This window comes from Herpailurus yagouaroundi, unplaced genomic scaffold (genome assembly GCF_014898765.1).
Source record: "Herpailurus yagouaroundi ecotype Mexico unplaced genomic scaffold, PumYag 77, whole genome shotgun sequence".
NCBI lineage: Eukaryota > Metazoa > Chordata > Mammalia > Carnivora > Felidae > Herpailurus > Herpailurus yagouaroundi.
The window spans coordinates 74292511-74320159 of record NW_024412388.1 but is presented as its reverse complement, the minus strand read 5'-3'; the positions used below and the strand labels follow the sequence as shown (position 1 = coordinate 74320159).

General features: G+C 42.8%; 2 long non-coding RNA genes across 2 annotated transcripts in view; one reads left to right on the top strand and one right to left on the bottom strand.

The window, feature by feature from the left end:
- The window catches only part of LOC121027425 (uncharacterized), a 72293-nt gene that overhangs the window by 9969 nt on the left and 34675 nt on the right, over positions 1 to 27649 (bottom strand). Inside the window, exon 3 of the long non-coding RNA XR_005788735.1 lies at positions 2551 to 2819. This is a non-coding gene — a long non-coding RNA (uncharacterized LOC121027425). The remainder of the gene's footprint in view (positions 1 to 2550; positions 2820 to 27649) is intronic.
- Positions 14526 to 22320, top strand: LOC121027424 (uncharacterized). The gene is made up of 4 exons (XR_005788734.1): positions 14526 to 14662; positions 16696 to 16788; positions 16947 to 17065; positions 18969 to 22320. It is a non-coding gene; the product is annotated as an uncharacterized LOC121027424 (long non-coding RNA).

Sequence of the window (27649 nt, the reverse complement as noted above, 5' to 3'; positions counted from 1 at the left end):
CCGAGTTTGCTATGGCAGGAGTTCCCAGGGTGGGCAGCAGAGGTGGGAGTGGGCAGAGGGGGAAACAGTGTCACCTGGGGGAAGGGGCGACCCTGCAGCCCACTGCTTGGGCTGGTAACTCCCTTCCAGCTATGGAACCTCAAATAAGTTGCTTACCCTTTCTATGCCTCAGTTTCCTCATCTATAAAGGGGGGATATAAGAAATGGACCCCCCTCATGGAGTTACTATGAGAATACATGAGCTAACATCCATATTATCATAGGATAGTGCTGGGAGCATAGTAAGTGCTCTATGTGTTTGTTGCCGCTGCTATTGTTGTTGCTTATGATTAAAAGAGGCAGTGTAGACTCTGGCTTAGAGCGCGCATTTTGGAGCCAGGCGGCCTGTTTCGAATCCCAGCTTTGCCACTTAGTGGCCGTGTAATCTTGGTCAATTCCTATCACGCTTCTGTGCCTCGGTTTGCTCATCTATAAAATAGGGACAATGGTGCTAATCTCACACAGTTATTGTAAGGCCTCAAGGAGACGCCGTTTATAAAAACAGGAAGTCTGGCTCCACGTACCGAGTGATTTCCTAAATCATAATCTTACTGCTACACCTCTGGCTTGCCGGTTAGAGGCTACAAAGTTTCTTCGCAATAGTTGTGCAAGTATCCTCACGGGAGGTCAATAAAAAGTTCAGCAAAAGAACTGTAAATTCTTAATTGTGGGGGATTAATAAGGCTTTGTTATGGTAAATTTACCTCACACGTGATTTAATAGGTCAAAACTACATTTGTAATTAAAAACCTAAGAAATCATGCACGCCGAGGCTTATAACACACAAATTTTAGTCTGAAACAACTAACTCAGGAAACCATAAAAGACAAAGCAGTGTATATAAATCATGGCTTGGGAAGAAGCAAGGTTTTAAGAGGCAGGCGGCTCTATTTGGGGATTCATATCAAGCCCGTCAATATAGGTGCCCAACCCTTTGGCATTTAGACTGTTCGGCCAACTCCATTTTATAGATGACGGATCCAAGGCAGAAGGAGTTCTCCTCACATAAAATAGTGGCCCCACCGATGCTGACACACAGGCTCAGATTCCACTTTGGTGCCCAGCCTCCTGCGTTCCTATCCACAGTCACTTGAAAGCAAAGCCTTCAAAACAGATGCTAACCCCACATGACTCCATTTGAGTCTGTAGATCTGGCATTAATCTGCATTTGAGCTATGGTTTCTTTTTGCTTATGTGGTAAGAAAGGAAAAACTGTGGTAAAGCTCTAGAAGATTCTCAGAGCATACCGCAATCAGAAGACAACATTGTGTAGCAGTTAGGTAGGCACTCCCCTGCTGGGTGGGACCTTGTGGCAGTGTGCGTAAGTTTCTTCTTTTGTAAAATGAAAATATTAATAGTTCCCCTCTCTTAGGGTTGTCTTGAGGGTAGTGTGGAGCACCCTGCCTGCCACGCAGTACGCACTTAATACGAATTATTGTTATTATTACTTATTTAGGCAAAAGGGTCAGGATGGGGATGGAGAAGGGGAAACCCTAAAACCTACACCACTCTTGCCCTGAACCATAGCGATATTTTCTTTCCTGAAAAAGAGATACCTTTCTGAGTTAGAAAACAACAATTTAAACATTCAACAAGTTATTGGGGCGCCTGGGTGGCTCAGTCGGTTAAGCATCCCACTTCGGCTCATGATCTCACGGTTCATGAGTTTGAGCCCCGCGTCGGGGTCTGTGCTGACAGCTTGGAGTCTGGAACCTGCTTCCAATTCTGTTCTCCCTCTCTCTGCCCCTCCCCCCCTCTCTCTCTCTCTCTCAAAATTAAATAAACATTAATTTTTTTTTAATTCAACAAGCTATCTAATAAGTTTTGCTCTTTGGCATGAAGGTTGAAATTTCGCTTCATGTTGTGCCAGGCATTTCTCTTCAGAGTTAAGTAAATTGGGAAAGTGTGTATCAAAGCTATTTTAAAAAGAAAAACAAAGCAAGGGATTAATTGATTTGAATGCTTTGGTAGTAAAATACCTACAAGTTGAATTTGTAGTTGTTTCCATTTTAAATCACATTGAGAGGCAAATATTTATGCGAGTATGTGTATATACACTTTAGATATATTTATATATCTGGTCTGATGTCATAGAGTTTAAAGTCCTTTGTTCCTATGTGAACAAGAAGAGGACCTTCTCACACTGTGACTGCCCCGGGGCCAGGGCCATGAAGCCCTCCTGAGACCTTATGTTGTCCCCCTTGATTTCAGCCCTGGGAACAGCCATCTCTAGTGGTAGGGGGGTAAATAGGTCTCCATTTGTTTGACAAGGCTTCTAGCTGGGTGTCATCACCTGTCACTCACTGGAGCATTGCTGCCTCTCGTCCCCCCCCTCTCCCACCCCCCTCCTCCTGGCCCCCAGAAGGAGAGGTGGAAACCAGCCTCAGCTCGCTGTGGTTCTTCGTTCCCTGTTCTCATCCTCTGAGCCACAGTCCTGCCTGTCTGCAGGAGGGCAATTCTGCCACCGCCTCTGGTTCGTGCCCTCGGGAAGGTGTCCCGGTGTGTCCTCACCTTCTGCTCAGGTTTCTGGGTGGTGAGGAGTAGAGCGTCCAGTTCATCGTGGGGAAGACAGCCCTTCTGCATTGCCAGCAGCACACCTTGTAAGAGTGAGAACTTCCATTCCAAGATAAACAGATATTTTCCCTCTTGGGTGCTCGGCAAGTGGTTCCATGAGACTGGCCCAAATGGGCTCCAGTCATGCCCTCAGTTTGGGGGTCTACCAGCCAGGAGTTAATGAAATCAGATTCATTAATAAGCTGGGAGACTCAGAAAGCTGAAACCTATAAATAGGAAAAAAAAAAAAAAAAAAGAATTGGGGGCTGAATGGGCTTCCTGCAGCAGTGTCCTTGCTAAAGAAATGCTAGGCTCATCTTTTTTTCTCCCTGAAGAGTGGGAAAATGTTTTCAATAAAAGAGTGAGAAGGGAGTCCTTGTCACTAGAACCATCCATGAGGAGGTCTGTGTGCACTGAATGCTTCTATTTAAGATTCAGGCCTGAATACTACACAGGTGTTTCTTCCAGAATTGACAGTCTCCTGTCTGCCCCCACCACCCAACCCCTACCATGCGCCCCTCCTGGCCTTAAACATTCGCTTGAGTTTGGATTGGAATCCGGCTACTCTTTGGCATTGCCGTAATTATGTTGGTCAAGGCCTGTGTTCTTGACAAAGAAAACATTCCTCTAACTCAACCTGAGTAATCCTTAATGAGTCCTTGTATCTTGTGATAAATTTCATAATTATTCAGCCCCTACCACTAACACCGAAATTCATCAGTCAAAGCAAATTAGCCGAGATTCATTAGAATAAGACATCTAGTAGGCACATGTACTTTATTAGCCTCTTACACCAATAGTTTTAATTAGGTACATATTTCACAGCTCTCGAGCTACTCCAGTGAAGGGCTGCCTTTATCTCTTTTATTTACAGTAACAAGCTATCAAACAAACACCACCATAATTAAACTTGGATATAAAAAAAAAAACTTGTTTTATTAATGGCAGCGTATTCAAGCCTTGGATTTCTGAAACCTGCACCAGACAGATATTTTTATTAATTAAATAAGTACTATTCAATTAAACTGAAAAGATGAGGTGCAGCGCAGGGGGCCATGAGCTTGAGTTAGGAGTGAGATTCTCATCTTCCTTCCTGGCTGATGGTTTCCTCTATCTCACCTTCAGCAGAGGAAAAAAACATCCCTTCATCAGATATTTCAGTGATGAGAAAAGTGATTAAAATCCAGAACATTTTTAAATTATTAATAAGGAATTTAAATGATGTTATAAAAAAGGGAAATACAGGAGAAAATGTTACACATTCATGGAATTTTGGCTCATGCATAATAAACAGTCGAAAACACTTCACTTATAATACTACCCAAATTAAAGAGGCAAGAAGCCGTGCCTCATGCTTTCATACGCGGGTGTCAATGAATGACAAATGGCGCCATCTGCTGGCCTACACGTTAAACACTTGAGAGCCCAGTTGTTAGAGCCATCGGGTCTCAGGTTGTCAAAAAAAAGTATGATAAAACTCTGTGTCTATTGATACTTTCATAGGGGTAGACAAGGTACAACCCTGTAAGAAAGACAAAGTCGTGAGCTTAACTGTAAAAGCCTTATCCAGAAGCTTCAGACAAGATGATGTTTGGGGAGAGATTGCTACCCTTTCTGGTCCTCTTAAGAGTCAATAGGAATGAGGTGCCTGGGTGGCTCAGTCGGTTAAGCGTCCGACTTCAGCTCGGGTCACGATCTCACAGTTCGTGAGTTCGAGCCCCACATCAGGCTCTGTGCTAACAGCTCAGAGCCTGGAGCCTGGTTTGGATTCTGTGTCTCCCTCTCTCTGCCCCTCTCCTTCTTGTGCTCTCTCTCTCTCTCAAAGAATAAATAAACATTAAAAAAAACAAAAAAATTAAAAAAAGAGTCAATAGGAGTGAGACATACACAGAAGGATCACAGCCAGATCTTCAAAAGGCAACAGGGTATGACAGAAAACTGCAAAGCGCACACTCAGTGGAAAGCCTGATATAGCCTGATGCCTTTGAACCCCGAGTTTCTCAACTATGAGACGAGGGAGACCCACCGAGTTCCAGGAAGGTACCACTTGCTCTCCCTTGCAGAGACTGTGACACCGTCTTCATCACTCACACGTCATTCCCTGGAATGTTTGTTTCTTTGCTTCCATTCCTAAACCTGCTCTTTCCTATTTGTGTCTCCCTGCATGGATATGAATTCCTCACTCTTTAGACTTCCCAGGGGCTGGTTTGACACCAATGAAATAACATCATTTTAATATAAATGAGCTATATTGATTAACTAAACCAGTTTATATAAATCACTGAACAAAAAAAAAATGTGCAAAACCTTTGAATATATCTTGATTAAAATTCAAATCCTCAAAAAGAGAAGATCTATGAACCCAACATTTGCAGAGTCTCCCTCTTTTTAAGTCTGACCAACTAAATCAGTCTTTCAGAGGCCATCAATACTTACCTGCACATTGAAAATCTACATTGCCAGACACCACTGTCACTGGGACCTTTATCGCTGGCCATGTTTTGGAGTAAAACGTGAAATTAGATCATTTTTAGATTCCTTTATTGTTGTTATAATATTGCTTTTTTTTTTTTTTAATTTTTTTTTTCAACGTTTTTTTATTTATTTTTGGGACAGAGAGAGACAGAGCATGAACGGGGAGGGGCAGAGAGAGAGGGAGACACAGAATCGGAAACAGGCTCCAGGCTCTGAGCCATCAGCCCAGAGCCCGACGCGGGGCTCGAACTCACGGACCGCGAGATCGTGACCTGGCTGAAGTCGGACGCTTAACCGACTGCGCCACCCAGGCGCCCCTATAATATTGCTTTTAAGTAACAGATAGCAGAGAAGATAACTTACATTTTTATAGGCTATCATTTAGAGGTTATTGTGAACAAAGATGTTATTAACAAAATTTGAGTAAACTTACATTGCTTCTGCCCTCTCTGGGACATAGAACTCAGAAAGACTCTTCGCATGGGACTGCTGTGAGTAAGGAGAGCCTAGCCATGCACTGTCAGATTATAGTGTGGGTCACCCATATACTATGGAGCGATGGAGTGTCTGTGTGTGTGTGTGTGTGTGTGTGTGTGTGTGTGTGTGTGTGTGAGAATCTCCCCATGTCCATCTTCTGGGGGGCTTAAGTCTCCTGTGAAAACAGAAAACCTGACCTAGTCCTTATTATAGGTAAATAGGCCATTTTTTAAATCGAAGTATAATTGACATACATTATATTAGTTTCAGGTACAATATAATGATTCAATATTTGTATGCTTTGTGAAATGATCACCACGATCAGGCTAGGTAACATCTGTCACCATACATGGTTACGGAATTTGTTTCTCATGTGATGAGAATTTCAAGCTCCACACTCAGCAATTTTCAAATATGCAACACAGTACGATCAAGTATGGTTGCCATGCTGCACATTCAACCCCGGGACTTATTTAGTTTGTAATAGGAGGTTTGTAACTTTTGACTCTCTCGGCCCATTTTGCCCACGCTCTACCCACCCTGGTACCTCGTTCATTTTGATTCCACAATTTCCCTGCCAGGGTTCCGCCTTCCTGAATGGCCTTCTGCCTTAGATAAGGATCCATATATTGATGCGCAGGCGTGGCCCACTGTTTCGCCCTGGCTCTGGCCCTCATGCCCTCATGCTTTTCTTAGCTCACCCTTAGGAATCACATATCACTCACAGCCCTGGGAGCTCTGAATAGCCAGTGCCTCCCACCCTCAAACAACAAGATCCCCACCCCCCTTTTCTCTCTTCCTTATATCTCTTACTGGTTACTGACCCCTCATAACCTCATACCACCCTTAATCTAAATTCTTCCAGGGGCAAGAGGGTGGCTTAGAATCCAGCCTCTGCTCATGCATGTCAAGGTATCCCTGCCTAGTCTCAGACTGGCCTAGACAGGTGGGGGTCAGTGGGTGGCACTGATATGGCAGAAACAAGAAAGAAGGTTAAGAGGCTGACATGCATGGAATACCTGCTGTGAATCCAAAACATCACACTCTCATTCAAGGTAGGAAGAAAGATGGAGGGGCCCTGCCAGCTATAGAAGAACTTTACCAGGGAAACAAAAGTATTCTTAGAAACTCTCAGCAGATTGCTGCTCACGTCATTGGCCAAAATGGTCACGTGCCACTCCTGAGGCATCTGGGAAGGCAAGTATTTGACTGGATGCCTTTATTCATGAATTCAACGCATATTATCAACAAATATTGCCACTTCCTTAATAAAACTGGGTGGGTAGAAAAGATGCCTGTCACATCCTCCAGCAAAACAGAACCCTGTAACTTCCATCCTAATTTTTCCATCTGCAACCTCCTCGAGATGGGCTAGGTCAACTTCACGTAATGAAGACACAGATGAGGGGAAGGAGGAGAGGAAGAGGAAAATCAGTGAGGGTCTGAGAAGAAGAGAGTTTTCCAGGAACTGTGGAGAGCAGCTTCTGGAATAGCCAGCCATGAGCACAGAAATGACTAAAAGAGGAAAAGGAACGGTGTTCTTCTTTGAGTCTTTGCCAGGAGTTTTGAGAAATCTGAGTAAAGAAGTTGGGCTATTCACAGATTCCATGTAACAAAACATGGGTGGTGACACTGCCCTGATACTGAGCTACATGGGCCTAAACTTTATAAGGGTAATATCATATTTGCAGCTGATATTTGCAGTCATTATTTCCTGGTTTTGCATTGTGCGATCTCACAATCCCCTCCAAGCCTCCCATTAATTCATGGCTACATCACTCTCCCCTCCCGAAAACCCTCTGTCCTCATTCTCAAAGTCAGTCCTCCATCAGTTCTTCTCCACTTCCCAGGTTGTATATGCCACTTAACCCCTTGTAGCCCATCCAACCTTTTCCACCAGTCCCATCCCAGCATGGGCACTGTTCCCCCCATTCCTCCAACCTTTGGCTAGGAGAAATTCCATGGCCAGACAAGACAAAAGCAATAATCCGCAGTCTATTTCTCAAAGTGTAAGTCTTTCAATCTTAAGCCCATGTCAGGGAACACTTCTCTAACTAGATCTTTTCCAGAAAAATCTTCTCTCTCTTTTTTTTTTTTTTTTAAAACAGCAGCAAAAGATTCACCGGGTTTAAGCCACTAAATAGAACATTCTGCGTCATCTACAGAGACTCCAGGTGGCTTCACAGTTTACTCCAAGGATAATAGGTGGAATTTGCCTTTTATTTGTGAGTCAAAAACCAATCTTAGCGAGTTTCCCAAAACAAAGAAAGTCAGAGAACCAGCCAGCAAGCAAACAACACCCCTCTACCCATAGGTGTATCTTTACTAAAATTATAAATAATATAAATACAACAAAGGGGACACCTGGATGGATCAGTCAGTTGGGCATCCAACTTCAGCTCAGGTCATGATCTCCCAGTCTGTGAGTTCGAGCCCGTGTTGGGCTCTGTGCTGACAGCTCAGAGCCTGGAGCCTGCTTTGGATTCTGTGTCTCCCTCTCTCTCTGCTCCTCCCCTGTTTGCTCTCTGTCTGTCTGTCTGTCTCTCTCTCTCTCAAAAAATAATAAAAACATTTTTAAAAAGAATATAACACAATTACCCTTCTCTGGAAAACTAACTAGAAGATTCTGGTGTATTTTTTTAAAAATCAATTTTATTTCCTGGAGCCATCCCTTCCCTGTATATAAACACACCCATGCAACACTGTATCAGTTGGGATTAGGTTCTTCTGGAAGTAGCAGAAAACTCAATTATGAGCCTTAAACAAGATAGATTTTTTTTTTTTTCTACCTCAGGTAACATACCTGAGGCAGGCATGTCAGTCCAGGGTTTCTTTGGAGCTCCACGGTGTCAGGAACCAAGGCTTTTATCTTATTGCACCACCATGTGTGGTCTCCATTTCCAAGGTCATTTTCTTGTCCAAGATGGCTGCCACAACTCTAACTTCAATGCCACATTTCAGCAAATGCATTCAAGGAAAGAAACAAGTAGTACCTGTCACTCCTGTGCACATACCACCGGCTAGAATTTAATCATATAGTCATACCTACTTGCAAGGTACTTTGGGAAATGTAGTCTTGCTCATGATAGCCATTTATGCAGCCAAGTACTTACTTGCTTTACTACTATAAAAGAAGGGAGCAACAAAATAAAGTAGTATTGGATTATAACCCATAGTGAAAACAAATATCCATCTGTCCATACAAATATAAATAAATGATTGACTAAGTAGTAGGAGAGAATGAAAAAAAATCTGATACTCCACTCTTAAGGAGGTCAAGCATAATTCTCCACTCCTTAAGTGTGGGCTACAGATAGTGAATTTCTTCCAAAGATGACAGTATGGAAAAGGAGGGGGAAAACAAAGAGTAACTCTACAGTGGAGAAATCTAACAAATATTACCTCCAGCCAGGTAATCAAGGTTAACAAGAACAGTGATCAATCATGTTGATAGTTGATATGATGTGATAAGAATGGCACTTTACCTCTGTGGTCTTCCCCGAAACATATAACCTTCAATCTAATCATGAGAAAAACATCAGACAAATCACAATTTAGGGACCTCCTACAAAATACCTGACTGGTCCTCCTAAAAACTGTCAAGGTCATCTAAAACAAGGAAAGTCTCAGAAACTGTCATATCCAAGAAAAGTCAAAGGATACATGACTAAGAAGTATAACGTGATATCCTAGGTGGGATCCTTGAATCAAAAAACAAACAAACAAAAAAGATACTTGTAAAACAAAACAAAAACACCTGAGGAAATTTGAAAAAAAAATGTGAACGTTAGTCAATAACAATGTATCAACATTGGTCTATTAATCATGACCAATGTACTATATTAAAATAAGGTATAGTAACAGAGGAAAGTAGGCTATATGGGAACTCTGTACTGTCTTTGCAACATTTTGTAAGTCTAACACTATTCTAGAATGAAAGTTTATTTTAAAAAAGAAAGAGAGAGAAAGAGAGAGAGAGAGGAAACTAGGCATTGGAGGATAACTAGCAGTTTTTCCTCCAACCCCATACATGAGCCATCTCTTCTCTTTATATCCCCAAGTCCAGAGATGGTCACACCAGAAAGGGCCTTTGAGACCACAGCTTGTCCCCCAAAATGAGGGAAGGAAAACGTAAAGAGATCTCCAAAGAGGGTTGGCCTGTTGTTACCCAGCCAACTGGTAGAAGGGCAAGAACCCCCCGACGTCTTGACAAGGGGCCAAGCATTCCCCCCACTTTCCTACCCTGGTGAGGGAGATACCTCAGCACAGTGGAAGCGGCTCTGCCATTAGCTGTCCTTGTAACAATGGCAAGTCACCCCATCTCTCTGAGCCATGGTTTCCTCACCTTTAAAATGGAGATAGTGCCAACTGCCCGGCTTATCTTCACAGCACTGTTGTGAGGAGTGAAACCCGTACAAACATCTGGCATTTCTATGTTGTAATAGTCCAGCGGGGACCTTTTGACGTACTGAAATTTGTGACACGGCCCAAGAGACTTGACCCAAATGTCACATGTGTCCATTCAAACACATAGGCGGTATCGCCTTCTAGAACCGGGATACAAAATCTGGTCACGGCACTTTTCTTTGTTTCTGATGAACTGCTGGAGGCTTGCTGTTAACAGGATCTTGTGGTGTCTCTCTCACACCTCCCTGTTCCCCGATCAGCCGTCCAGGAAGCCTGGATTCCCACACAGCCCCACCAGAAAATACAGGAGGCCACTCAGGCCACCACCCTCTGCTTCTCCTAGCAACACGCTGTCAGTCCTGTGGGCTCTGGCAGATGGTACCGATTCCCCGGGGAACACTGCCTTGCAGATCCAGATCTCTGCGCAGGTCTGCCAGGCTTCTCCGAGGGGGGACAGTGCCGTTTCCTCAGTGCCGACCCCAGCGAAATCTCCCACATCTGTGCCCCTACCATGCAGCGACTCTTGCCCAGCTCTTTCCATTCACATTTTTTGGGCACTGGTTAGCCTCCGAGGCACTGAGCTGGTTTTGGTTCCAGTGTCTACTACCTCAGGGGTTCAGAACGCCATTCTTCTTTCCCTCCAGAGCTCCGCCTTTGGAGTTCAATTGCTTTGCTTTTTATCTTAAACCCTCAACACTCAAAATATTCTACCCCCTTTCCTAGATGTTGGAGCTACTCATTCACTCTCCCTTATAATAAGCTGAGTTGGGTACCTCCAGGGTGCCTTACGTCCACTCTTTGGAGGGAAATCCTTTGGGGGATGTGATGCCACTCTCAGGGATGCAAGGAGACTTTTTAGCATCCGTGACTGAAAGTATAAACCCCTCAATGGGAGAGAGAGAGAGAGAGAGAGAGAGAGAGAGGAAATTGTATTATCTGGCAAGGCATTTTACTACAAACAAACAAAAACTAAACTTAAGTGCCTAAAATCTCCCAAGCGTTGGGACACTGGGAATCAAGAAATTGACCAGTGTTCCTGCCTCAAGAAGGTTAGAGCCAGGAGGGGAAACAGATGATTACCATGCAGTTCGCAAGTGTCCTAAGTGGCTCTTTACTAGAGGATATCACGCTGACACGAAGGCGGGGTCCCAACCAGTCTTGCAGAAAACAGTGTCCCGCCATCACTCTAGGTCCGAGAGGGTCTCCCCGTGGAGATGGCTCTCTGGGCCTGGGAGATGGTCACACTGAGCTCTGGGTTTCACGTGGAGGAGAGAAGGACAAAGTGTGGGGTCTCCTCAGAACTAACATTATGAAAAATAAGCTCAATATGACATCAGATGAAAACAAGAAAAAGGAGCGTTTCTTGAATGAGTCTGGACTGTCTTGGTCGAAAGTGACAGAACTTGAGTCCAACTGATTCGGGCCAAACAGAGAATTAGAAAGATACAGGACCACAATCAGGAATAAGGGCAGGGGCCCAGGAAAAATCTGAAATTGGGGTTTGACCACCACATGGCTCTATTCCTCTCTGAGAGAGGCTTCCTTTTCTTTCACAGATTGACTGCCTTCACATGCTGGGGACCACAGCTCAGAGAGCTCCTGGGGTTGGCATCCAGGGGCCACCTCCTCCACAAAGAGGTACACAATATTCTCTCGTTTCCAGTTTAGAAAACCCCAGGGGAAGATGCTGCTTGACGTGGTTTGGGTCAATGTTCACACTCAGACCCATAAACCAGAGCCAAAACTGAGTGAGGAGAGAGTCATGCTACCCAAAAAAAAGCCCTTGGGGACTTGTTGGTGTCAGTCTGAGAGGAGAGAAAACTGTGAGCCAAGAACCACCCCAACAGTCGCCTCCTGCTGATTCGATGCTCAGAACACCCAGGACCACAAGGTGGATTTGACTAAGAAATTGCATCCATTTTTAACACTCCGAAGTCAAACCCCTAACCACACTCTGAAATACTGCCTCAGACAGGCGAAATCTCTGTAATTACAAGCATACGGTAATATTCTCTTCTAGCCACCAGGAAGTTGACTGGAGTAAATAAATAGGAGCTGTTTACATCTAACTAGCATTTTGCTGAGGAGACATTGAGGGGATGGGCGGGGGACTAGAGACCGGAAGAGACAAGGTTCGGCAGCTGTCCTCAAGGACCTTCCCGCTCCTGGAGTTACCGTGGATCTCAAGTGGATCTGGAGTAGGTTCCTGGGAGGCCACCTGAGAAGGGGGCTGGGAACCAGGGTGGCGGTGGTGGAGGATGAGCCCTAGGAAGCCGAGCTCCTGGCCTCCTGCTTCTAGAGCATCTCCTGCCTCAAGGGCTCTGTACATCGGATCTCATGTAAAATCACGTTTGTAAAAAAGGTTCTTACATCTTGGAAGATGTGTGAACACTTACAGCTATAGTCCAGCTGCCTTGTTCTGCTCCTGGAGACCCCGGGGTCCAGGAGATCTGCTTATTACATGCATCTAATCCTCACGACCATGCCAAGATCTCTCTGGTGAAGGCAAAAATGAATGTGGAGCCTTTCCTCCTGACCCCCAGGCTACCAGCCCTCGCTTCAAGTGCATAAAACTGCCAGATAAAACCACAGCCGAGAGTCCACATGTGGAAATTCAGAGAAGAGAGACCATTCTCTTGAATTGTTGTCTAATGGCGTATCGACTAGCCCGTCGTGCAGACTGAGGGAGAGGCAGACGCGAGGATGAGAGGAGGGGAGAAGAGAGCTAGCATGGACGGGACAGCGCCCCAAGAATGGTGCGGGTGAATGATGTGCGGAGGAGCAGGGCCGAGAAGTGGGCAAGGAGAAGACAAGGATTGCAAAGGACAAGGGAGAGGGAGGAGAGGAAAGAGGGGAGGGAGATCCAGAGGCCAGACCTGCCCGCAAGTCCCAAGAAGTACGCTTACAACAGCTGAGCAGTCTCCCCTTGCCTTCATGCCACAGATTGAAGTCCTGAAGTCGCCGATGCAACGTTGGCTCGGGAACTCGTCATCAGATGCTTTAACGTAGGTTAACGTGACCGCAAAGGCACACGGAGAGTTTCCGCGTGCTGGGCACTGACTGAGCTCGGGCCCAGACAGAATGTGGGGAGCCCGAGGGGACTCACGTGGTGTCCCCGCCAGCCAATATCCTATTGACCGTCATTTGCTGAGAAGGGGAAAAACCGATTTGCGACGAATAGAATTCACGTATGTTAAAGACAAGAGAACTATCGCACGCACCGAAACATTTTAACTTGACTATAGAGTTGCCTTCCATTTCACTTATTTTAGTCCAAGAACCAAATAGTATTTCTTTCAAAGCACAGAGATAACTTATGTTGATAGAGTTACAAAACCTTGTTCAAATTTTGCTTAAAAATCTAATTTCTCTGACTTTCATGCTGCCAAATGTTTCCCATGTTTTTGTTCTTGTATTCTCGCAAGATTCTCTAAGTCAAACAACTGCCTGGGAAGCCTGGTATCGGGACTCTGATTTAGATAATGGCATAATTCTCCAGAATACAGCCACAGGCCTGGCATGATTTTCAGCTGCCCACAACTGCTGTTCTCAGGGTGGGTGATGGCAGCTGGAAACGCAGCAACACTGGCAAATAGGGATTTTTTTCTCTCTCTCTGAAGGATGCTATCTACTCTTGCAGGATAGGATCAATTCCATGTAGCCGGATATATCAGGAGCATGCGCAGAAGGCACCTTACTGGCACCACGTTTATCGTTTACTCCAGGGGTGTCTGGTGTCCCTTAAACATCGGCACACAACGCCCTTCCCCATGGGCAGCTGCCTTGATGGCCCAGCTCTTAATCTGGCTTTGGCTGCTCCAACTGTTCACAAGTATTTAATGCTCCCAACAATGCTAAGAAAATAAGTCATATTATTATACCCATTTTACAGATGAAGAAATTGAGACTTAGATTAAGCAACTTGCCCAAGGACAAACCGACCGGAAAGCAAAGGAGCCATGGTTAGACCAGAACTTCCAAGCCTGTGTTCTTACGTACGTCGTTGTCTACTGACTCCTCTAGAAAAGGTAAGCACGCCTTTCACTTATATTTGTGTTTTGGAGTTACCGCCAAAATGGCTATTTTTGACCTGAGACCTACAAACTCAGAAGCACCGACTGTGGGTCAATCATCCCACGGAAGCAGTGCGTGGGTGGCAGGAAGAACACGGGTCTAGAAGACCTGCTCTGTGCATCATGGTACCTGACACATAGTAGGTGCTCATCAAACACTCATGAAATTGAGAACCACAAGTCAGTATGTACTTTTGGCCATGCCTTTCTCCTGGATGTTCAAGAGGGCACTCTAATTAAAGACCCCACGGTTCACGCCAGCATCTCAGGGGCTGCAAAACAGCTCAGTGTAGCATCAGAACTTCCCACCATTTACTGAAAACCCATTAAACTTCCTTCCAGTATAGAATTTTGGGGACAAGGATAACGTAGGAGCCTTTTGCTCAAAGTAGCCTCTGCCTTTAACTGCTATTTTGCTCAATTTGTCTTAACTTCTAACTTTGTCCCAGAAAAATCCCAAAGGAAATGAAATTAAGCTGTTTCCCAGATTCGCTTTTCAAAATTAGTCCTGGGCTGGCCTTCAATACTGCAAACACATTCTGTGTGGCCACAAGGGAGGACTGCATAGAATTCTTGGACCAACTACGAAGCTTTGGGGGCCTGACAAGCTGAGAAAGTGCGAGAAAAAAATGACACAGGTGGGTGTTTTGCGCTAATTACTGCCTGTCTTGCTGGCCTGTCCAGGGACCGCCACCTCTTTCCCTTGCCCTTTGGTTTGTCCTCGCCCTTTCCTGCTCTTGGAAATAATTTTTATTTGCTGCCCCTGCTTGGATTTGGGGCTGGGTAAAGTTATCCACAATTACTAAATCAGGCCAAAGTTTTGCACAAGTGCCCAGGGACCATCGTCAAAGTCCCTGCAGTTTCCCAGTCCACATGGTCCCTCTCCATGGAGGTGGGAGGTGGCAAAGTTTTTACTTGACACTGTGGCCGCCTGCTGGGGTGAGTCATCCCTTTGGAGAGCCCATCTGTAAATGCTAGACTTCGGCAAGGACTTGGTTTTATCGTTTTCTTGGGAACAGAGGCATTCAATTTTAAATCTGCATATTCATCATTCTGGAGAAATAAACACAGTATGAAACTAACTAAAAGATTTAATAGTCAACATTTAATAATTCCCCAGTCATATGCGGGACAAGATTTTGTTCTGAGGAGCTTTAACACGCCTAGGTACATAATTGTGCAGGCAACATTCGAGAAGGCTATCTTTCTTTGCCACAATAGATTTTCTTTCATTCTATGTAGGTTTTCAACAGATTACCCCCAAGAGGAAAATCCTGCCTACTCTATCTTTTCCTTATAGTGCTGCAGTCATGGTGTTTTAAGCATTGCTGGGAATTTCATTTGTATCTGAGTCTGTCTTATCTTTTCATCCTTAAAGTCATCTTTTCAATGACGTTCTCTCTTTAAAAAATTTTAATGTAAGCTAGAAGAACTACACCAGACGTGAGTCTTCCTCTCGAGGCAGCCCTCTGTTTTTTTTCTTAGCCACGCAAAGATTGCTTGGGCCCTGGGAAAATGTAGTCTACTGGTTTCAATAGAGACATTGAGAGAGGAAATTTTAGGAGTCAAACATCCTGAAACTTCCGGCCAATAAAAACGTGGATTTCACCAAGGCTTTAAAAAAAAAAAAATGTTGAAAATTGGCGGACTTGGAGGCACTGTCCATGACCAAATTACATAGGTGCTAGTCACGAATGCCACTGCTTTTCCATTATACAAGAAATTAGCACACTCTAAAGCAATCCCTCCTGCATAGACATTATTCAGTAGTAACAAGTCCCAATGTGAAGATCCAGGTTTCCTTCTGTCTAATCATATGGCCATTTTCCCAACTGTTTCACACATGCTAATGGAGTGTGGCAAGTAAAACACATTTGGCTCCATATATGCGGTCCAACACGAAATGGCTTCGCAACGACGAGGCCCTAATCATTTTTCTCCTAATCTACCACTGCTTTAGGGGGCTAGTGTCTTCCCTGTCATGAGCGATTTCAGTGCGCTGATCAGGCTGGACTTGACAGATTCTTTATCAATGTCAAGTGTCTTTTGTGGTTAAGTCCAGTAACGCTAAAACAAAACGCCTCATAGATATTAGATATATGGCGGCATTACAGAATTCTCTTGCAGGCAATATTTTTTGGTCAACCTATGAAAAGAAAAATGGAGTGAGAGCTAAAATCAAAGGAAGAGGCAGCAAAAGTCTTGGCAGTTATTTCTGTGAAAGTCAGACAATGTGACTGACATGGGGCCAATCACTCTCCCCTCCTCCACTCAAGTTAGAATAGAACAAAGAGAAATTGCCAACAAAGAAAGCAATGATCTAGGGGGAGGGGACTGAATCTCAATAGGTTTTTAATTTCGGGAAAAAGAGAAATATTGCAGAAAAACATGGGACCCCTGCACAGGCACACACATACATCCATAAGTACATGCCTACCTTTATCAGTTAAAATCATCTATTTTCCCCATGAATTTTTCTTCTGACTTGTGAAGTTAATCTGTGAGGCATCACTGACATCACTAAGTTGCCCAATATCTCACATTAGTGCTAACTGGCTTAGAAAAAAAATACAATCCAAGCATCTCTGAGTACAATAGAGACTCTGATCCTGGTGACGCTTGCTTTTGGTAAAAAGAGTTTACAGTGCTGTCTATATTGTGTCTTCTCCAGCAGTCTAGCTGTGACAACTTCATTATGAAGAATGTTCGCTTTCTCAGTTCATAACAGCGGCCATTCTACAAGCAAATTTTAAAAGACCCTCTCGTAAGTGTACAAAGTGAGGCCTGCCAATCCCCTCTCCCCCCACATAAAGAAAATGTCCCAACCACTTGCTAAATCTGTGGTGAATTGTGTTAATCCGATGTTTCAGAATACCACCGTCCGGAATAACATGGGCTACAAAAAGCCTCATTGTCTTTGAGAAACCTGCAAGCCAAGAATAACGACATTCTCATCAAAGATGCAAATGGACGGTAGAAAGGGCTGCTCCGAGTGTTGTGGGTGCTAACCTGGAATTGTTATCTGTTACGAGAGCAAATCCGTAAGTTAGTGCAAATGAACACGGCAGACTGCACACCCCAACTCCTCAGCCATCGGCTGCTCTTCTGACTTACACAGTTAGAGGCTAAAGCCATTTCAACACTTTATCTGATTCTTTTTCTTTTGGCACTAATTTAGAAAGTTGGTTCTTTAATGTAATTGAACTCACTGAAGCTAAAAATGTCCAGACCTTTTTAATAAGGTACCCTTCAATATTAAACTTTGGGGTCTGTTCTCTGCCCAAGGAGCACTTAACTCCCATTAGCCCTAATGGCAGTTGCACAAACATTGAGTAGAAAATATATATATCTCTTTGTCTCTTTGTACTGGGCTCCGAGTCGGGGAGGGGGGTAGGAGGGAAGAAGAGGAAAAACAACTTCGAGACTGAATAAAAGAGGTAACGTTGTTGGTTCATTTACAGAGATGAAATTAGTGCTGGGCACCCCCAAGTTCCAGGGAACACAGACTGTTAATAAGTGAGATGCGAAAATTTCTAAATCATTTTGAATAATACCCAAACCATCTTTTCCCCAAGAAATCTGTTTTCCCTCCATCCCCAGCACATACGTTAGACCCATTTTGCACTTGTTATGTACATAATGATTCTAGACAACATAAGACAATTTCATGATTTTTTTCCTTATCATTTTTACTTATCTACCAGCGAGCCAATTTATGCAGCTTAAACCACTGCTAAAGAAGATGCATCAAAAATTGTCTGTAATCATTACGAATAATAGCGCAAAATGTTCACAGGAAGCTGTTTTCTTATCATATTTTCATTAAAACATCTTTTCACCTGCTTTGCTTTTCCCACATCTGAAACCTGCATTGTAATCAGTCTTATTAACTGAGAACATAAATATGATTTATTATGGTCTGATAATGGAAGCTACGTGGACCCAGAGAAGGGCTATATTGTCCTTTGATAAAATGGCTCTTTTCTCTCAAATGGAGAGCTCTATCATGAGAACATGCAGAATGTAGTGAGTGATTATTTCCTCAGGGTGAGTGATGGCAAAACCCGACAGAAAATCTTCTTGTTGACCATGACAGCCTCAGAGGGTCCCCAAACCTCCCCGAGTTTGACAACCTGCAGACACTTTTGATGAACTGTATTCTTCTGTCAGAGACAGCCTGTCTGGGAGGAGAAAAGAGACCTTTATTGTCTGATCGGCTATTATTGTCCTGATCTTTTATAAGCAATCTCTAATGCACATGAATATAATATCCTTTCACACAAGTGCCAAGCATAATAGAAATGTAGTTATAGGACCCTCCCCCTGGTTATGTAAATGTCCTTACACCATAATTAAGAGAGATGGTTGGTGACTGATAGGGGAAAGAAAGAGTGATCAAACTGTTTTCGCATTTCTCCCTATTTTAAAGACCTCAACCCAGGGTAAACAGCATTACTGGTAGATGCAGGGAGCCAGGTAATTTCGAAGTCTTAGCCTAAAAGGAAAAATAGTTTTGAATTTGGTATTGGTGTTATATTTTTATTAAACATGCAAATGGCAGCTGGTTTTCAGCCAAAGTGATTACTATGCTGATATGACTTAGAAGAAAATGAGTATGCCCCTCAAAATACCTGGCTGAGGGTTACAGCAGGGAACAAAGACCTATTAATAAGGAATGTTCTTGCACAAATGGGTCCTCCAGTCCAAATAAAGTTCTCTAATAAATTTCCCTCTTATCCATTTCCAGGAGCCCAAATATGGCAAAAAAAAATTTTTTTTTTTCAATTCACAAATATATTTGCAGGCACAACTCTTGCAATTATTGGGCAATTAAATCTACTTCTTAATGTGGCCCTTGGGAGCCATCTCTGTTTCTGAACTGTGAAGGATAGTTCTAGATGGTGTTTGTGTGGATTTGGCGACAAAGGTTTTCTGATCTTCCAGATCAAATCCGACCAGACTTGCCGCAAGCAGGCCAGCCCATGGAAGCCAGTGGCTTGATGCTCAACTTCAGCTGCTGGCAGAAAGGAGAAAAAGACATCACCCATCCGAAAAATTTTAATCCCCCAGCAAAATACAATACTCAATTTTTCATTAACCTTCTGACACCCGGACTCACGGAGTATCCCCACACTAATCACTAATGGGTTTTGCATTACCAATTAGTGTTGCAAATTCTCCAGCATTGGTGCCAAAGGGTTAATCATTAGTTTCACGCCACTGGGTGGTCAGAGTTAGAAGAGCAGCCCCTGAACCCAAAAGAGTGGAGAGTGAGGGGCTGGGGGGTGGAGAGAGCTCTCATTATCAAGAAGAAACATGCAGCTCATAGGCATTGACCTCCATATCTCTCTCCTGGCATCTTGCCTCAAGGTGAATTTAAGTATTATACAAGTATGCACGTGTGCACACACATGCATACATGTTTATACACAGTTCTGGGCCCAGAACAAATCACCAACCTAGCCAGTTTCTATTGAGTCTGTCCCATCAAAGGTAGATCAGGCCAGAGGAATTCTCTCTCTCTCTCTCTCTCTCTCTCTCTCTCTCTCAGCACCTCTGTCTATTTGCTTCTCTAAGCAATGACTTTCCCATGGGAATGAAAAAATTTGCCATTTCAGAGGGAGCTGGGTTTTGAGAAGTGTTTGATCTCTCTTAAGAGATACTTCTCTGAAGTTCTGCCAACCCTCGATTATATGTACAAATGAGGCTTACAGAAAGTATGGAAAGATTCGATTCACAGATAATCTTCAAACTCCGGTTTGGTCTATATTTTAGTTTCTTTCTGAACAAATTGTACCAGAGCAATTAACAAACAAAACTGATTGGATGTTTCCTTTCTCCTTTTATGGTCAATTTTGTGGATGTCAGCAGCATGAGGAAATTGTCAAAACACTGGCAAAGAGGAGAGAGGAAAGGGAAGAAACAAAATACCCAGATAGGCTGCAAGCTAGATAATCTGCTCCTGAATAATTGAGAAGAATCTAATTTCAAAGATAATAAAAGAAGGCTCAGAGAGCAATTCCATCTTGAAAATGCACAACCCCTTCCCCCAACCCCAAAATAGCCGGTAGGAAAACAAATAAGTAAACAAGAAAACCGCAAGAAAAATTTGAACCTACTGTCCCCATCCACATTTTCCCTGATCTAATCTACATGTGTTCTAAGTTAAATTATATTCTAAAGAGGGGCAGGGTGGGGAGGAAGGGAAGGAAACACAGAAGACACTTCTCACTTGTGTCCCGTCTAGCTGTCTTGCTTTGTCGTCAGGTACTGAAAGCTAACACGGTTGCTATATGGTCTAAAACTTCGGAAAGTGACCCACTTCCACACTTCTCTCTCCTCTCTCTCTCTCTCCCCCCCCCCTTTTTTTTTTTAGAAAACCCAACATTCGAAAAGAAGAACAGCAATGACTCAGCACTTTATTATTTATTTTTTAGTCCCAAGGTTTTGACTCCTTACACACACACACACACACACACACACACAATGCTTATGCGCATTTGAAACTGAAATGGGAAACTTTGCCACACTGGATTCTCCACGGTGCTTCCACTCAAAGCCAGAATTTAAAACTTTTCAGTTAAGGGAAGAAAGACTCTTAATGAGCCTAATCATGCACATTATTTTGGCTGGAATCATTGACTGACTGCACTTACTTAGTTCTGCTTTAGGAATGAAAATCTAATAAAGTAACTGGCAGTTTAAATGTCACAGAAATTGTCTCCAACATCCCAACTGGAATTGTGAAAACAGGCTCAAATTCCTCTAATCTCTCTCTCTTTCACCTTCAAATGCCACTCTTTTAAACCAAACCATTTCCTAAGAAATAGCAGAACTCGGCTGGGTTCAGAGGTCGGGGCAAGGGTGGGGAGGAGGAAGACTCTTTCTTCAAGTTGGAAGGGCTTTGCTTTTTTCCACACACTAAGGCAAGACGGACCGGAATCTTGAGGCTGGGAGTGTTCTGCCTCTTGCAAGGGAATTCAAAGGAGTCATTGTATTTGATACTTCGCTTCCCAATTGGCCTCTGACAGCAACATCAGAAGCAACAGATACTTCAGTTCTACATCTGGAAAGAGGCATTTCTTTTTACAAAGAAAAAGAAAAAAAAAACCCACTCCTAAAGACATTGAAGCCTAATTAGTCTATATCCCATAATCTTAAAGATTGAGATCTCTCTGATACTGTGTGATAACCCCTGGAGGAATGGGAGCAGCTCCATTAGGACTTGAACAGATAGCATCTCTATACTTTCCCCTCTATAAAACTAATATTCAAAATAAATATACTGGCTGGATGCTTTTGTTTCCCCTGCCACTGAATTGTAATGATCTTTGTGCAGGGTACAACACCATTTATTAAGGTATCAAGTAGACAATAAACTCTTCACTAAGATGTAACAGCGATTTTTGTACGGGACTAAATGTTCAAGGAATCCGTTTAGGCTAATCACCGGCCCACTTGCTGTTCAAGAAGATGTATGCACCAAATCCTCATATTTATGATGGAGCCTTTAGAGTTCTGAATGGTGCTGAACGGTGCTTTAGAGTTCTGAACGGTCTATGGTGTAGACCATACCATCATAAATTCATGCTAAGGAACAGAAAGTACTCTGAGCATCATGGTTACTACAGCCATGGTGGTTGGGACCACTACATAATATGCCCTGGAAGAAATATCCCCCATTTCTAGGGCTGCTGTGACCCAGAGATGAGCTAAAGAAAGGAAAAAAAAAAAAAGAGAGAGAGAAAAAGGATGGTAGTAGCAATCTGGGAAGCACTGAGGGAGGTACAGGAGAGAGGGTGAAGCGGGAGAGAGGGCAGTAGTTGGTTTATGAAACCATTAGCAAGCATCGTAAGAGAACAACAGACAGCCACTGAGAAAGCATCCATTTCCCAAATTTTAGTTGTACGTGAAGACCCCTAGGTAATTTTGGTTGTTATGTCAGCCAAGTCAAACCAGGCCTCTCAGAAGCCAATGGAAACGTCTCAGGTGTTCTCATTCTGCCATTCTGATGGAAATTAAACTTGTAAATCAATAACAAGACAGAACCAACTCTGTGTAAAAGCACTACTCCTTTATCTTCTCTTCTCCAGCATTCTTGCCCAAATGATTTAAGATTCCCAAAGGCGAGTGAAAAGATTTAAGTCTGAGACTTGTTTGTAAAATTTCAGCTTAAGTCTCCTATTGAAAGAACATTGTAAAGTAGGCATGGAGGAAAAAAAATGTATGGCACTCATACACTCATGGGCTACTCCTCAAAAACTTTTGAAGTGACTGACATGGGCATCCCAGGGGAATCTCGTATTATACACATGACAAACATCAACAGACTTCTCCAACTTGCCCTTGTTCATCCTTTGCTGGCTCTCCTCCACCTCTGCCCTTATCCTGGGCGTCTTTTTTCCTTTTTTTTTTTTTTTTAATGTATGTCATCTGCTATTCTTTCCTCTAGATTTACCATCTGTTATTCAGCTTTATTTTTTCCTATTGTATATTTCTGTCACAACTTCTTTATTTTTATTATCCCACGATAAGCACTGCATTCCTCTAGACCACATGCACAACACTAAAGAAGTCCTCCAACTAACGATATTGATTCCCATTATGGAGACAGCCACTTTCCCCGGCTCTCAGTTGTCTTTCTCACTCTAGCAGTTAAGACTTTCCACATCTTGAGCAAGATTAAGAAACGTGTGCTCATTGTTGGCCCCTTGCTGCTGCAGAAATGATGATGTTTGCTGAGAAATCTTGAAAAAAACACCAAGCAAAATGAGAGTATGACATTCCCAGCTAAGATCAGAACCCATACTTGGGAAGAGTGTCCTCCAACCCCTGATTCTTGAACCTCAATCCTGAGACCCCAGGAGCACCCAGTGCATCCATGTTTCTCAAAAGACTTCAGTTCAGTTCTTGATTCTTAACTCCATACCTCTGCTTACTGAAAAATTAGACTGAAGCCTAATTTGGGGCAATCTCATTTCCTAGTGACTTTGCAGTCACTTACTCTTTTGAACACTTTTTTTGGGCTTTGCCAAAATCCTGCATTTTCATTCACTCCATTGTACAGGCTTCTTTTCAGCTATAAAGTCTTAGGTCAACAAAAAAATGGAAAAACATTCCATGCTCATGGATTGGAAGAACAAACATTGTTAAAATGTCTATACTACCCAAAGCAATCTACACATTTAATGCAACTCTTATCAAAATGCCACAAGCATTTTTCACAGAGCTAGAGAAAACAATCCTAAGATTTGTATGGAACCACAAAAGACCCCAAATAGCCAAAGCAACTCTGAAAAAGAAAAGCAAAGCTGGAGGCATCATGATTCCAGACTTCAAGCTATATTACAAACCTGTGGTCATCAAGACAGTATGGTACTGCAACAAAAACAGACACCCAGATCAATGGAACAGAATAGAAAACCCAGAAACGGAACCACAACTATATGGTCAACTAATCTTTGAAAGAGCAGGAAAGAATATCCAATGTAAAAAAAAGACAGTCTGTTTTCAACAAATGATGTTGGGAAAACTGGATGGCAACATGCAGAAGAATGAAACTGGACCACTTTCTTACACCATACACAAAAATAAGTTCAAAATGGATGAAAGACCGAAATGTAAGACAGGAAACCATCAAAATCCTAGAGGAGAACACAGCAACCTTTTTGACCTCGGCTGTAGCAGCTTCTTACTAGACGTGTCACAGCAGGCAAGGGAAATAAAAGCAAAAATGAACTATTAGGACTTCATCAAGATAAAAAGCTTCTGCACAGTGAAGGAAACAATAAACAAAATTAAAAGGCAACCTACAGAATGGGAGAATATATTTGCAAGTGATATATCTGATAAAGGGTTAGTATCCAAAATCTATAAAGAACTTATCAAACTCAAAACCCCCAAACCAAATAATCCAGTGAAGAAATGGGCAGAAGACATGAACAGATATTTTTCCATAGAAGACATCCAGATTCCTAACAGACACGTGAAAAGATGCTCAACATCACTCATCATCAGGGAAATACAAATCAAGACCATGATGAGATACCACCTCACACCTATCAGAATGGCTAAAATTAACAACACACAAGAAACAACAGGTGTTGGCCAAGATGTGGAGAAAGAAAAAGAGTTCTGCACTGTTGGTGGGAATGCAAACTGGTGCAGCCACTGTGGAAAACAATATGGAGGTTCCTCAAAAAGTTAAAAATAGAACAACCCCACGATCCATCAATTGCACTACTAGGTATCTACCCAAAGGATACAAAAATACAGATTCGAAGGGATACTTGCACTGTGATGTTTATCATTATCAACAATAGCCAAACTATGGAGAGAGCCCAAATGTCCATTGACTGATGAATGGATAAAGGAGATGTGGTATAAATACACACACACACACACACACACACACACACACACACACACACACAATGGAATATCACTCAGCCATCAAAAAAAAAAATGAAATCTTGCCATTTGCAATGATGTGGATGGAGCTAGAGTGTGTTATGCCAAGTGGAATAAGTCAGAGAAAGACAAACACCATATGATTTCACTCACATGTGGAATTTGAGATGAACACATGGGAGGGGAAAAAAAAGAAGAGAGAGGGAAACAAACCATAAGAGGCTCTTAATGATAGAGAACAAACTGAGGGGTGATAGAGGGAGATGGGTCAAGGGTTGGGCTAGAAAGGTGATGGGTATTAGGAGGACACTTGTTATGATGAGCACTGTATATAAGTGATGAACCACAGCATTCTACTCCTAAAACCGATATTGCACTGTATGCTAACTCACTAGAATTTAAATAAAATTTCAAAGGAAACAAAATACAAAAACTTCTAGGAGGGTGATGTCATTAGAGTGATAAAGAAAAGAACAAAGGCAGAGATTGTATCTGCTTGGTTTACTGATGTACATCCAGTACCTAGAGCAGGAACTAGATCATAGTAAGCTAAATCAGTACCTGTTTAATGAACATGCACGAGTTGTTCATGAGCATGAGGGATAAGACCAGTCTTAAAGGAGGAAAGGATTCATGTTTGTTGAGATGGTAAATAAACTTCGATCCTCCCCCCACCTGAGGATTTAATTTTTCTTTAAGATATAACTGACAAACCATAAAATTCACCCTTTTAAAGACTATAAATCAGTGGTTTTTAGTAAATTCACAGAGTTGTGCTACCATCCCCACTAATTCCAGAATATTTTCATCATTTCAGAAGGAAATCCCACACTCATCAGCAGTCATTTCCCATTCCTCCTTACCCTCAGCCCCTGGCCACCATACCCTACTCTTGGTCCTCATGGATTTGCCTATTCTGGATATTTCAAATAAATGGAATCATACAATTAAAAAAAAGACTTACGTCAATTAAAACTATATTTTTCATCTTCTTGGAGGCTTCGCACTGGCAATTGACTGTGTGATTCCATCTGCCATGGTGAGTGATCTCTCAGCCGAAATCACAGCCTCAGGAGCACATCATTCCCAGCACCACATTTTTTTTTTTTTTTTACAAGTGTGAAAATATTAAAGTAAAATGTTCTGCAACAGAGTATCTTCGTGTGCTAATCATCCAATTTAAAGTTAAAAAGGTACAAACCTCATTCATGTGACAAAGATTTTAAAAAGGAATGAAATCAAAAGGATGGGGAGGAACATTCTGTCCTGGGACTGTCATTCAGGTGGCGGTCAGACAACTCTTGTTGATTCCTGCTCATGGAGGGAGCATTAGCCAGAAAAAAGCCAAACCTTTAGATTCCACTCTTACACAATCTTTTCTGGGACTATTGACTGCAGAATCCAACCAGTGAGAGATCATCTGTCCCAATACACAAATGCATGTCATCTGATGGACACACTAAGGAAGCCTCACAAAATGAGGTGGACGGACAGTAGAGAAAAAGAAAAATCACAGGTCGAGTACCCCACACTGGGGAGTCCAACAGTCATGATGACATGAAACTCAATTCAAACCACATAAACATAAAATGGCAACCTCTTGCCCACGTAACTGGGAAGCCAAGATGAAGTCTAGCTTCAGATGTGGCTCACCCAGGTGCTCAGACAGTGTGGTCAGAAATCGATTTCTTTTTCATTATCTCTTACCTCTACCTTATTCTGTGTTAGTTTTAGTTTCAGACAAGATTTTTTCTACCTGGTGGTCAAGAAAGTCATCAGCAGCTCCAAGCTTACACTGACCTTTACCAAGCCGTCCTAGGAAAAAATACATATACATGTCTATTTCCCAGAAATGATATCAAATCCACCAAAGGACTCTTAAGAGTGCTACTCGGATCACTTGCTGATTGAGAAGCCTGACCATTTGACTGGCAGCCTTACCAGAGTCATGAGCAATGTGGGTAGGGTAGATCTCAAGGAAAAAAGGCTTTTATCAGAAGAAAGAAGAATGGAGGCTGAGTAGTCCAAGGCAGATGTCCTTCAAGCAATGCTTTTCCTGTCACTTTGAACCTAAGTCACTTGTGAGAGCCTTTGGCTCTCATTAGCCTCCCCCGGTCAATGGGAAAGTAGGGCCTCACCTTGCTCCAAGTTGCTGCAGCTTTTTTTGTTTTGTTTTACTTTGCTTTGCTTTGCTTTGTTTTCGTCTGAGAACAGACTTCAGCACCTTATGAGCCCCAACTACATGGATGAATAAGATCTACTCAGCAGCTTGCAATGATTCCTTTATTGCCATCACCGACCATCATGTAAATAAGCAGTTACTGGCTTAAGAACTCACCATTTACTCAATAACCCTTGATGGGAACTGTGATCCCTTTACACACTGTTATAGAAGTACATAATTATAGACTTTTCAAATGGGTATTTCTTTTAGGCATTTGCCTGTAATAGCTTCTTCAAAGCTGTTAAACTTTTTTCATGTGAAGACCCAATGAGAAAATACTTAGTTCACTCCTCATTGACCTAATAGAGAACAAACTCATCTTTAAGATGGTGTTAGCTTCCTGCCAAGAACACATGGACAGCCTTGTAAAAACAAGGTCTGGCTTGGGCTATTTGGGAAATCACATTGCTATTAGGTCATACTCACCTCGTTTAGTAATTAAATATTGACACTAACTCATCATTGGTCATTGTTTCTACAGTCCTTTCTAAAGGAAACCTCGTCACATCCACTTGTCCTGACTTTATTAATATCCAGTGAGGGTCCTATAAAAGTAAAAATCCAGGTAGATCCCCTGACTTCAACCTATTTATTTCATTACTGAAACACAGAGCATAATTCTTTTTTTGTGTGTGAGTTATTGCTATTAATGTCAATTTATTTTCTCAGAGGTTGTTGGGGTACAGTGACCACCACACTATACAAGTGCCAATGCTCTACTAAAGAAACAAAGAAAGATCATAGCTAGGAAAAGGATAAGCTGGGACCTATTCAATGGTGTTGAGGTTGCTTTCCGCGTGAGAGGGTGATTGGGCAGTAATGGTGGCCCAAACAGGAAGCAGCTGTGCTGTAGGGAAGGCTCTAGACTTCATGGGGACTCTAGAGCCTTGGGAAAGAGCCAGGTCTCAGGAGCCTCACCGACATTGTTGACATCTCAGAGAAGACGAGAATGGACCTCAGATTTAGAAGAAATAGGCATTACTCTACACAA